Source organism: Gavialis gangeticus, unplaced genomic scaffold, assembly GCF_001723915.1.
Source record: "Gavialis gangeticus isolate Ggan-Ray unplaced genomic scaffold, GavGan_comp1, whole genome shotgun sequence".
NCBI lineage: Eukaryota > Metazoa > Chordata > Crocodylia > Gavialidae > Gavialis > Gavialis gangeticus.
In genome coordinates this window covers 3,763,901-3,776,352 of record NW_017728998.1, presented here as the reverse complement: position 1 = coordinate 3,776,352, position 12,452 = coordinate 3,763,901, and positions in this window count along the sequence as shown.

The window sequence follows — 12,452 nt, the reverse complement described above, 5'->3', positions numbered from 1 at the left end:
AACAATGTCATCTTTCTAATTTGGAACAGAAGTCTTTTGGATGGAAAGGGACCTGCACTTTTTCCTCTCTATCAGCTCAGTACCAACTCTGTCAGTGCTTCATGAATCCAACCATCTCTTTTAGGACCCAGTCTCTCTCTCGTAAAGGGCCCTACAGCTTTAATAATGCTGATGTGCAGAACAACGTTGCATAGTAAGTAAGAGTACAGAATATGAGTGCAGAATTGTACAATCCGGCTCTGAACATTATACAATACAGCACTGGATGACAATTAAAATATATAGTTCAGAAAAGTGAGGCTTTCTGGTGAGTTCTGGGAAGAGAAAGACAATTGGCAGAGGGACTTAGAACAATCTAGCGCTGTGGGAAGAAAGACAGAGAAGGTGGTACCAGCAGTGGTGCGGCTGGGAGAAGGAGTGCAGAGCAGTGCAGGTCAGATGCAGGGATTAGGGAGCATCATGGGGTAAAACTGGAGCAAGTCCAGGAGGAATTAAAATTAAAAAAAAATCAAAGCATGAGTGAGAGAACAAGATCTTCCTGCTACCTAGATTTCCCAGCTGCACTGGACATAAAATTTCCATTTATGATTGGCACTTTGGGGGTTGGAAACTAGTATCCTGGCAGAGATCTGACATGTCGTTCAATGGGGAAGCTCTGGGAGGTCTGTTTATTCCCTGTGAGTGACATGCTGAAATCTTGACACACCAAGTGCTTATGATCCAAGGTAATTATTGAGTTTCTGCCAGTTAATGTGCGTGTCCTTCCAAGAGCTGCTTTCATCCGTGCTGGCACCAAAATGACAGCTGCTCTTTTAGAGCATCCTTTAGCGAAACATGGAATAAAGGGTATAATGTTGATGGGGATGCATGCTCCCAAACATTATCTAACCACACGGCTTGATTTGGATGGAGGAAAGCTGATACTGGGCACCTGTTTATTGGCCACATATTCACATCCTAAGATGGCAGCTACTTGAGCAGCAGAATGAGAACCAAGGTCCCTATTCCAGGGAGTTGTTACCTCTTTTGTATCTGCCAGAATAGGAGAAAACTTAAGTCTAAGTCAAGTGACAGAGCCCACCCTTTTCTCCTAAACCCTTTCACAGAAATAGATGAATGTCATGGATTGCTTGCAAATAGGAGCTGTAAAATAAATGGAGCCAGCATTTTGCCTGGAAGCAAAAAAGAGTTTTTGAGTAGGGCTGGTTGAGAATTTTCCAAATGAAATGGTCTGTTGTCAGAAAAAGTTGATTTATCTACATTAAACTTTTTTTTTTTTTAAATGAGCCACTTTCAACCAACTTTGGTCAATAAATGCATCTTGGGTTTAAGAGGAAAGGGGGTGGGGGAGAGAGCTCACCCTGGAATAGCTGACTGCCCAGGCCACCAAGCTATTGACTGTTTTGTGCCCGGTCTTTTTCAGTCCCTCCTGTTGGGAACTGTTCTATTTTGTTGTGGCCAGAAGGGCCTGGATGAGCCTGGGGAAGGAAGGGGCTGCATTAAGGAGGTCTGTGGGGGGCACAGGGAAAGCCCAGGGTGAGGGAGTGATCTATAGAAGGACCCAAGAGGGTCGATCCACAGAGGTGCTAGGGCTGACAGCTGGAGGACTGACCTGGGAATCTCAACTGACCTGTGCAGGGGCCAGGGCCCAGGAGGGGTGAAAGGGTGAACTAGGCCATGGCAAAGATTGCCAGAGCTGGGAGAACCTGGAGTTCTTGACTGGCCTGATGCAGGGCCATGGCCTAGGAGAGGCTGAAGGTCCTTTTGTGGCCATAGCCAAGAGGAAGGGGTTAAAGAGTGTGCAGCCTGGGATGACAGGGGCTGGTGCTAGGCCATCTGATGAGGAGGGGTCTAGGAAAGGGGTCTGAGAGTGAGCTGGGGGGCAGAGATGGAGGACTTAGGTGGGAGATGGAGCCGGGCCCAGGGATCCTGGGGGTTAGCAGCCCAGGAGGGGCATAGGACATCTAACGGGGAGACTTTAGGAGGACAAGTAAGGTTGGGAAGGCCTGAAGACCAGTCCTGGCTATGACCTGAAACTGCATCTTACTGAAGCTGGTTAGTATGGTGGGGCTGCCTGTGATGGGGCAGCCTCCAGGATGGGGCCACTTCATGGAAAAGCAAGGATGGGGCTCTAAAAATCCTAAGCTCCCACTACCTTGTGGGTTACCCCATGGAGGGGGAAGGCTAGGCGAGCACACCCCAACACAAAAGCACTTGGCAGGGAAGACCATGCAAGTCTAGAGGCTCAGTGAGGGGACCACGTGGATCCAGCGATTCAACAAGGGGCCGGGGAGTAGAGTGTAGGACCAGATGGGTTTGAGGGCCTGGAGAGTGGCTGGGAAAGTGAAGACCTAACAGGGTCCAGGACAAGAGACCAAGAAGGGGGCTGACAGCCTGGAGGGGGCCTGGTAGCCCAATGACTGGTTGTGTGAGACCAAGAGGTCCAATGGCCCAGAGGGGCCAGAGGACAGACTGAGCAACCCAAGCGGGGCTGAGAGGTCTGAGCCTGGAAAGGTGCTGAGAGGCCAAGGGGTTGGAAGGCCCAGTGAGTGTCTGTACCAGCAATTGGTTGCACATCTGTAAGGATGCCATTTGTGAGGCATGGGGCATGGTGTAGGGAAGGATTTGGAGCCATACAATTAACCTAAGACTTGAGGTCCTACTGGGGGGACACAGTTACAGAGTGGGGTCCAGGGAGGAGCTTGACGAGCAGTGAGGGGCTTGGGTGCAAGTAGAGGCTGGTGAGGTGGGGGGTTCAGTGGAACCGGGCCACGTAAAGGCATGTGGGCAGCCTCCCTATTTATTGTTTTACCATTAAGGTGCGGCAGACGAGACAGGAAGGCTCCCTAGGGGTGGAGCGGGGCATGGTCGTGGAGCAACCAGGGGCATCACAGCCCCCCCTGGAACCAGAATATATAACATTTGTATAAATAATCAGGTGTCTCTCTTTATCCCAATGGCTATTTAATTATTTGTACAGCAAGAAAGAGCCAACCTAATAACAGGTAGAGACCTGATGACTAGGGCACACACCTGATAGGTGGGGGAACCAAAGTCAGGTTCCTGCGTTGTGTGGGGCAGGACTGGGACATGCATCTGGGTTTTACACATTTGAGCTGAGGGCCCAAACCAGAAGAGTCATTCTGCTTTTTCCTTTCATTGAAAACTTTGAAAGGTTTTGGGGTTGTCCTGATGAGAAACAGGCAATGTTCCTTCGTGTTTTGTATATTCCAAGTTTACTTTTTCAGCTCAGGAGAATGACTTGAATTCTGTGTGGGAGGCTCCTTGCGTTTTGTGGCTCTAAACCTTTTTAGACTCAAGGCCTACGTAACTTTTGTGAACTTTGCGAAACTGCATTTCAGTACTTACCTCCTTGCGGGGGGGTCAGGCAGGATGGAGCTTGAGCCCGTCCTTATCTGCTTATCTCCTGACCTTGTGGCCCCCTTTAAAGGATCTCATGGCACCCCAGGATGTCCTGGCACCCTGGCTGAGAATCACTGCTCTACATATAGTGATCCAAAGCCCAAAACAAAAATGCTAGGACATTTACGGGATAAGGCAAAGAAGATGGAGAAAATGTTGTAGTGCCATTATATAAATCAGTGCCCTTTTGTAGAATAGGGTGTGCAGCTTATTTTGTAACTGATATGGCCAAACTACAAGGCGTGCAGAGGTGGGAGATCAAAGCCATGTGGTGAACTCAGGAAGAGAGATTGAAAATGTTGGAATTGTTTCTGTTGGGGAGGAGATGAAGAAAAGAAGGTCATGATAAAGGCATAAAAATGAGGCATGAGGAACTTTTACTCAAACTTTCTTACAATGCAAGAACAGGAAGGTGATGAGTGAAGCTGCAAATCATTGGAGTCATGCTTAGTGCGGATGGTGCACAGCATGGATCTGGTCTGAGCCAGTTGAGCAGTCCCAGAGCTGGTCTTCCCCATGTTTGGGAATGAGAATTTAAAACTAAACAGACTCAGGATAGAGGTTTTGGTTGATTTATGTGACTGTCCTGTACATCAGTGGGATCCGAACATGACACTGCCTTGCTACCCTCCACTCAACACTCCATGTTTTCTACCAATCTCTTCTTTACCACCTCTTTCTTTTCCCACGTCTTTCATCTGTCCTTAATTAACTTTCCATGCTCTGTCAGAGTGTACATACTACAAAGATTAATGTAAGAGGAAATGCAAAGTTTCTGGAGATTTGAATCAATGTCTCTGACTTCACGTTCCTGTCAAGAGTCGGAGTTCAGGGTTTGGAGTTTGTCGACCAACAGCTGATGATATCACAGCCACCTAAATCGCCTTCCCAGCGCTGTTTAAAAAAGGCTAGCCCCAGTGCCCTGGCTAAAGCCCAGTTTGCGTATTAATTACATTCAGCCGGATAGGAAGTGTTGTCTGTTCGTAAGACCACAGGATTGAAAGTCAGGATTGTTCTCTCTGGCCAAATCCATGGTCCAGTCATTGGAGAAGAGGACATGGAGTCGGGACTCCTGGTTCCCATCTCAAAAACTGTGGTGCACAAGTGACGGCAGGGGCCAAGAGGCAGGATACCTGGATTTAGGTCTATGCTGCTTCTGAGCTGGAGGGGAGGCTTGTCTGCTTTTGTACCGTGTCATCACCAGCATTACACCTCCAGCAGTACTACAGACACACGGGCAAAAGACACTTGTGCAGTGGCCGGCTCCTTCTGCCTTGGGGAGAGGTGTGTCTTTGCCCTTTCCGACTTGCTGGGAGCCAGAAGTTGCCGGTGGCCTTGAGCAAACAGGGTGAGTTGCTTTGCTTGCGTGGTTTGGAAACCTGTGAGCATTAATGAAGTCAGCCTTGAGCAAAGGGACATGGACTGAACTGGAGTTTGTGAGGTTTTTTTTTTTTTTTTACCTTCCTTTATTTGCCTACTGGTTTATGCTGCTAAAAAAATGAGCTTTGGAGTTAAAAAGTCAATGCCATGCCCCATGGTTTGGGGAGTGAAGCACACCCCCCACACACACCCATTTCCTGCTAGAGCTGATGACTAGGATGATCAAAAGAGCCCAAGGGAGGTAGGCACCCAGGATTAGGGCACTTTTCTTTCCTAACCTCCCAGTTTATAGCAGCTCTTTAACTCTAAGGAGGATAATATTGTCCTTCCTGCCATGTTCTTTCCTACCACTCACCAAGCATGAGTAAACTGCAAAGAAGGCCTTGCTTATTCACACTTTTTTATGTAAAGGTATTGACTAATGCCAGCATTTTCAACTTTGGCTATAGTCCGGCACTTAAATAAAATCCAGACCCAGATGGCTCAATGGGACATGATGTTTCAGTCTCCAGCAAGGCAATGGAAAGCATTTTATTTATATAGCATGCAGGAGGGGTTGAAGGGAGAGCACATGTGCAGTGTGAAAGTGCCTTGATATAAATTTAAGAGCTTAACCTTAGGGAGCCAGGTTTGAAAATGTTGGCCTATTAACATGCATGATGTTTATGGCCATATTGGGTCCTGTCCTAGTTGGCAGCACAGGGAACTAAAGGGGGGGGGGTATAAGAAACCCTGTGCCTTACAAGTAGCAGCCAGGAAGGGTTCATCATCCCTGTGGTGCTCTCTTACTGTAAATCACAACCCTGAGGAGCAGTTCAGGATAATTAGCTTCACACCCTGCACTGGATTTCCCCCTTAAAACAAAAGAGGTGCCCAACCTCTGACATTTCAGATCCTGCCAGGATTGTCCTGGCCCAGAGTCAGCTTCATTCAAGTGAACTGACATGCTGATGAAAAATAAAATAATAAAATTAGGTGCAAGCCAATGACAACAATGAGAACACTTGAAGGATGAATACTGTGTAAAAGGTGAAGTCAAGAGAGGCATAACTGTTCGTTACCCATCATCAGACTAGGTGAGCACAAGGGCTGCTTCATTCTTAAGTTTGATGTATTGATGGACAGTCCACTTCCCTTCATCGGGTAACCCTGCCTGTGCTTCCCTGCCTCCATCACATGGCAGGGTTTCTTCCCTGGCTCAGCAGAAGCAGCTCATGCATTGAAGCAGGAGGTCTTCTCGCCCTTGTGATTAAAGCTGGGCAGAGGGATCACCTGTTCCCAGCAGTCTTTCCTGCCCAAGTGCAGGGGAGATGGACCCGATGATCTGCAAGCTCCCTTCCAACCCCAAACAAACTATGAATTCCATTCAAAACGTGATATTTGAACATGTGGATTTGAAAAGAAGACCCCAAATTTCAAAGTCTCTCCATTGCATGGGCTTGTTGTTCTCCCTGCAGGTCTGCGGGGAGCCCTGGCTCTCAGACTGGCTATCTGCCCAGTAAGATGCCCAGGAGTTAGAAACCCTGCTAGCTCTTGGCCCCCAGCTCTGTGACAAATGTAAATCTGGGAACCTGGGCTTCTTGGGCTTCCAGATCCTTGTCCTCCCGTGAGCCACCTGGTGAGCTGTGAGGACACGAGTGGATGAGCCGTCAAGGCACCAAGCAGGCTGGGTTATGTTGGTCACCTGCTTGGTTTCCAATGGCGTTGCACCAGAATTGACCTCGTTCCTCAGAATATTTAAATTCTGACTATGAGAAAAGTCTGATTTTAAAAAAAAAATGTTTCATCAGTTTATTTGTTTTTTCCCTGACCAGCTTCTCCTTTTGTCACACGCTTGCTAGTACAAATGCTGATGTCAAATGCGTCTTCAGAAGGGTGCTCTTGGGAGCAGGCTGGCCCGGCAAAGGTTTAAAGAGGAGCAGCTCTTTACACCATCTGTCTCTCAGAAGAGTGCCCGAGATGATGTCTTGGCATGTAAAGGGGCATCTAAGGTTCCCCAGATTTGCTCTTTTCATAGCTTTCCTAGACAGAAAGGGCCTGCTTTCTAGAACTGATCCTGGTGCAGAGGATGGAGAGCATCTGGTGTGATGTCAGCAATGTGAAATCTGAACCTGAGCTCTGATTTATCCCCGAACCCCCCAAAAACTCAGTCTTAGCCATCTCTTAGCTGAATTTCAGTGTTAATGACCTCAACCCATCCTCAGTGTGCACACTCGATGCATGAGAGAAGAGGGCTTTCCAAGCTGGAGATGCTACCAAAGCATGCAAAGGTATTCTCTTTTTCTCTTGTGGCTTTTGGAAGGGGCCTGATAAGGACCTTATTGTGAAAGACTACCACTCAGATGCCCTGGGCTGTAGAGAAGGCACGAGGACCATTATTCATGTACGATGCCTTGGACAACTGGAAGTCCTGAAAGGATCACAAGAACATCACCACCCCACCTGTGCCTTGGACTGTCTTCCTTCGGTCACAACCTTAATGGCACAATTTGTCCAGAAGAGAGTAGAGACGAGCAGCATGTTGATTATTTATATTTCAGTGATGTGGAGGGACCTCAGAAGAGTACCAGGAGCCCGTTGTGTCAGACTGTATACAAACAGCTTCAAGACAAGGTCCCTGTCCTCATGGGTGCGCGTGGATTTTCAGTGCCTGCAAAAGAGGTGTATATCCAAATGAAAGTGCGGTACCTGCCCAGGTGGGCATGAAAGTGCCCCGTCTCCCCATGCATGTCCAGTAAGAGTGCATGTAAAAGTAGGTGTCAGAGGATATGCCCATACTACATTTCTGGCTTCTTTTTAAAATTTTAACCACCTCTTGTACGTGCATCTACCCCTGTTTTATCTGGCTCTGGGTTTTGGAGCACAATGGGATCATGCAGAGGATTCTTTAACTGCTGCTGCAGATGTTTTCCCAACGGCAGCTTTTCAACAGTTTTTGTGTGTGTGTGCTGGTATGTTACTGGTGGTTATACAGACTGCGAGGCAGCCTGTGGATAAATAACAAAAGACGTGTGGCCAAATAGCTGGTTGCATGCCCATGTGGTTTAATTTTTTTTTGGAAAGCCATCTATTCTGGGCTTACCTCCCAGTAGCACTGGCACTCTCAGTGCCAGAAACCGGTGGCTTATTGCTTAAGCTTGTCTGAGAAGAAGCAGATAGGAGGATCCCACGCTCGCAGCAACTGGACTAAGACATAGCAATCCTGTTGTATAATCTGTCGGCGCATAGATGATCGTACTGGCTTTCCCCATGGGTCTGTTATAGGAGGATCCATTAGAGAGATCTGAGTTGGAATTGGCATGCAATGCTTAACATGGAGATAATCTGCTTTTGAACACATGGAGATAATCTGCTTTTGATCAGCTGACTTTTTTTATTCTTATGACCCGAGTGAGTCCATTACAGAAGCATCTGAAAGCTTCAGACGGATCAGGGCTTTGCTGGGCCCCATGCCCTGAAGAGTTTGCAGCCTAAATAACCAAGACAGAAGAAGGGTGGAAGCAAAAACCTGTTCCCTCTTTACAGCTGGGGAAGGGAGACAGAGAGATGAACTGATTTACCAAAGATCAAATGGAGGTCTATGAAAGAACAAGTGATCTCTGAGTGTCCAAAGCCAAGTTCGGTGGTTTAGGTGTTTTCTATTTCCACTGGCCTAAATAAGCCTCTTACAATCCAGAAGTCAGAGTTTCTCTGGCTCTGAGCTCTTCTGAAGTTTGGGGAGGGCATCACTATCCAACTCCACTCATGACTCTGAAAGTGCCTGAGCAGCCAGTTGTCATCAAAGCCAAAGCCAAAGCCAGTCGTTATCGAACAGAACAAATTAATGTTTTATTAAAGCAACAGCGCTCTTTCAAAGGGGAGGTTCCTATGAGCGGGTGCAGTTCCCCCTCAATAATGTTCATCGTCTTGCCTTGCAAAACACCTGAAGGATATGGACTAGAAACTAGCCCGAGACCTTGTGGTTCATCATCATGGCGAGCCCTATCTCTAGCAATGCTAATGGTTGCTCTCTCATTATAGTAATGGCCATGATAGAACAACCATTTATTACTATTTTTTCCCTAGGATGAATGATTGTAGAAACGACAGGTGTTTTTGTGGTAGTTTATGTATATGGAAGATAGTTGTCTGGGGAGGCTGTAAAACCGACCAGGAAGGTTTTATAGAATATATAGTGTAAGAGGTTTTGAAACGGTTTGGTTGACATGCAGACTATGCTATGTCCATTTGAGTTATCTTCCTCATTCTTTGTTAGAAAGGAAATTTGCTTGGACAATGTGTCCAGTTTTGTGCTAGATTGGTAGTGAGGAATGAATACCAGAGTTGGGATGAGTGCTTAAGGTGGGTGCTTAAGTGCTTTCAAAGGTGAGTGTTTAAGTGCTTTCAAAAATTCTCCATGTGTCCCTAAGTCTGGGCCCATCCAGATTATTTTGCAAGAATTGTTTGCATTAGGATGCAGCCCTTAGTAGATCAGTCGAATAAATTTTAGTGGGCCCTTGTTTCATCGGAGTCTGTGGTTTCTGTCCAAATTGAAATGTTTTAAGATACCAGGTTTGATATCATTAGCATTTTATTTCAGAAGAAACATGGGCAGAAAATTGCGACGTAGGAAATATATCCAATGTTGGGATTTTTGAAACAGAATGTTTTGATTCTTTTTCAATGTGAAATGACTTCTTGTTTTGATTTTAAAAAATAATGTTAAAAAAATTAAATTGAAACAGAAAATGTCAACGGGCCTGAAAGAATTCTGGTTTTGGAATCTTCCTGCACCGAGAATTTCAAATTGTTCGTTTTTTCCCTGTTCTGATTCAGAATCAAACCGGTTCAGGTGCCTGCCCCGAGTCCATTCCATTTTCAGCTCCAGTGTTTCACGCGATGGATAATTATCTGCAGTTGTATCCTGGTAGCACCCAGGGACTCCAAATACAGACGTAGACCCTCCTGCAGACTTAGACCCTCCTGCAGGACTCCAAATACAGACTAAAACCCTCCTGCAGGTAGGTGCTGATGTAATGAAAAGACATTTCAGCTTGTAATATAAATATTAAGGGGTATGTTGAAATTGGCCCCACCTACTTCCGGAGTCCCAGACTGCACTGGTGTGACTACAGTTGTACGGTGCACCGAGTGTGAATGCATCCGAATGGTTCTGCACAAAACGATGTTGTTGGGGGATGTACTTATGGGCCTTTTAACATCAGGAGGAGTCTTTCCATTGATTTCAATGGGTTTTGGATCAGACTCCAAACCACTGCAAGGACAGAAGAGATGTTTGCATGCAGTGGGGATCCCTGCTGTGGTTTCTTGGTTTAGTATGGACACACCCTTTCTTTATTAGATTTAGGCCCGTTGGGAAGTGAGAAGTGGAAGGGGTGGGAACTCCTCGTCTGAGTCACGCTAGCTCCACACCCATCCTTCAGCTGGTCTGCTTATGATCGTTGTTCTGGGGACGATCGGACTGCATCGGTTACTCTATCCCAGCTCCACCGATGACTCTTCAACCGTGCAGCTGTATCAGAATTACAGCGAAAACGGCCTCAGCATCTGATTTGGATGTAAAAGTAGAAGCACGTTCCATGAGAAACGGCGATGCCAGAATGCGGAGGTCAACGTTGCTCAGTGTTTCTTGGCAAGAAGAAAAGCAGTCATAGGGAAGCAGGTGCCTGGGGATCTACATGGAGCAGTGAGAAGAGGTTCACACAAGCCTGGAAATAATGGCGCTTGAGAAGGTTGAGCCAGGGAAAATCATAGCAAATAGCTTTGCGAGGCTGCTAGCAGTCCCCCAAAACCATGAACAACCCTAGTAGGTGATGATCTCATTGGAAACAGCACAGCCATTTAAACTAGCATGAGTTTCCAGGGAGACAACAGCTTCCGTGAAAACATAAGCCAGTTACAGTAAGTTTCTTTGGTGCATGAGTGGCCATATTATGAACTGGCTATGTATGATCTGGTGCATAAATGGATACCGTTGCTAGTGATATCTCCAGACAGTCTTGGATCTGCTTGAAGAGTCAAAGCATTTCCTTCACTCCAGGAAGATGTTTTAGCCCTTTCCCCCCATCTTTTTTCTTCAAAGAAAGGCGCGATTGCTGTTGTCACACAGCATGCATGCAAGATCTTAAAGTAGTCCCCCAGCCTGCAGAAAGGATGCAGGCAGTTGGGTCAAGAACCAACTTTGTGTCAAGTTTGCACCAAGACGATTATAAAGAAGAAGTGGGAAAAAGTTTCCTTTGTAAAATGGTGGAAGCCACAATTCACCACGTCCCTTCAGACCTACTCGTGACCTCCTTTCAAGGAAGAGCTCTCGGCCCAAAGAGGTTTAGGTTTGGGCTTCCAGTGCCTCCAAGGCCAAGGGCACATGCGATCAGGGACCGGTGGGAGTTTGGGCATAACTCCATTTTTATCACGGAGAGGCTAATCCCAAAGTGGAAATGAAGGATAGGACTGGGAGGCAATCGACCCCATGGGACGAACCCTGGAGCCATTCCTGCTTCCCCAGAGCGATGCAAATGGCCTTGCCTTTCACCCAAATCGTTGCCACGGCCCCATGTCATGGGTTGTACCGCTCTTTTTGATGAGTTTCACATTTTGCTCGGAGAACGCTGCAGCTTTTCAGTGTCACTCCCAAGAACTGGATCCACTCTGAAGTGCATCAATACATGGAAAAATGGAACATTTTGCTTATTAAAGTAACTTGAAGTTCCAGTTTAGGGATTGGCAACCGAAACTCTGAGAGACTAAGGAGCTGGAGAGCTCAAAGCTGCCCCCTTCCAAAAGAAACCTCAGTGCGTGCCAGTTCTTTTATTTATAATGTTAAAATAAGTTGAGTACATTAAAAGGTATTATTGAGGGAGCAGGGTTTAAAATATATCATTTTTATGTTATTAGGCCTTTCTAAGCGAGGTGTCCTACTGCAACCAGAAACTCTGTCCCTCTGCCTGGATTCTGGGCTGGACTTACTGGAAGCTTTTTGCCGCAAGAATCTGAGGGAACTGATTATTTTTGAGAAAATAAATGGGAGATAGAGGAAAATAATATCAGGATACATAACCTCAAACCACAGTGGAGAAGTTTCCTGACAGAAATTCAGCGTCTCATGACCACCTGACTGTTTTTGCTTATATTAGGGGTTTTCGCAGATGTCTAAGGGGAATCTCAGCTGGTGGGGAATGGCTTTGGGGGTTGGCCACACCTGGAAGTTTGGATTTTCACTCAATCTCCCCTTCCTTCGTTCCCCTCCCTTGTTTTATTTCTAGCAGGGGGGAAAGGAAGGGAAATCCTGGAGGAGCCTAGCTATTTTGAGAGTGTCAAGCGGTCACAATGACCCGACTAACTGGTCCATAATAATGTTCCATAATCCAAACCGGGACATGACCAAGTACATCTGGGAAAGGGCTTTGGCATAGCAGGGGTGTTTTCTATATGTAGAAGCAATTAAAACCCAAACGGCTCATCCAATATTTAGGAGAGGAAGAGAGTAAGATGAATGCGTCTGACCCGAGGAGAAGTGATACGAGGACAGGGTGGGGTGAGGGCTCTGTGTCCAACGTTTGTCGGCGCTGCAAAGCAGATGCAAGGCCTAGGATGCCTCATTTAGGTGCACACAGATCTCTACTATGCGAGCACACAGCAGATTGTTGTGT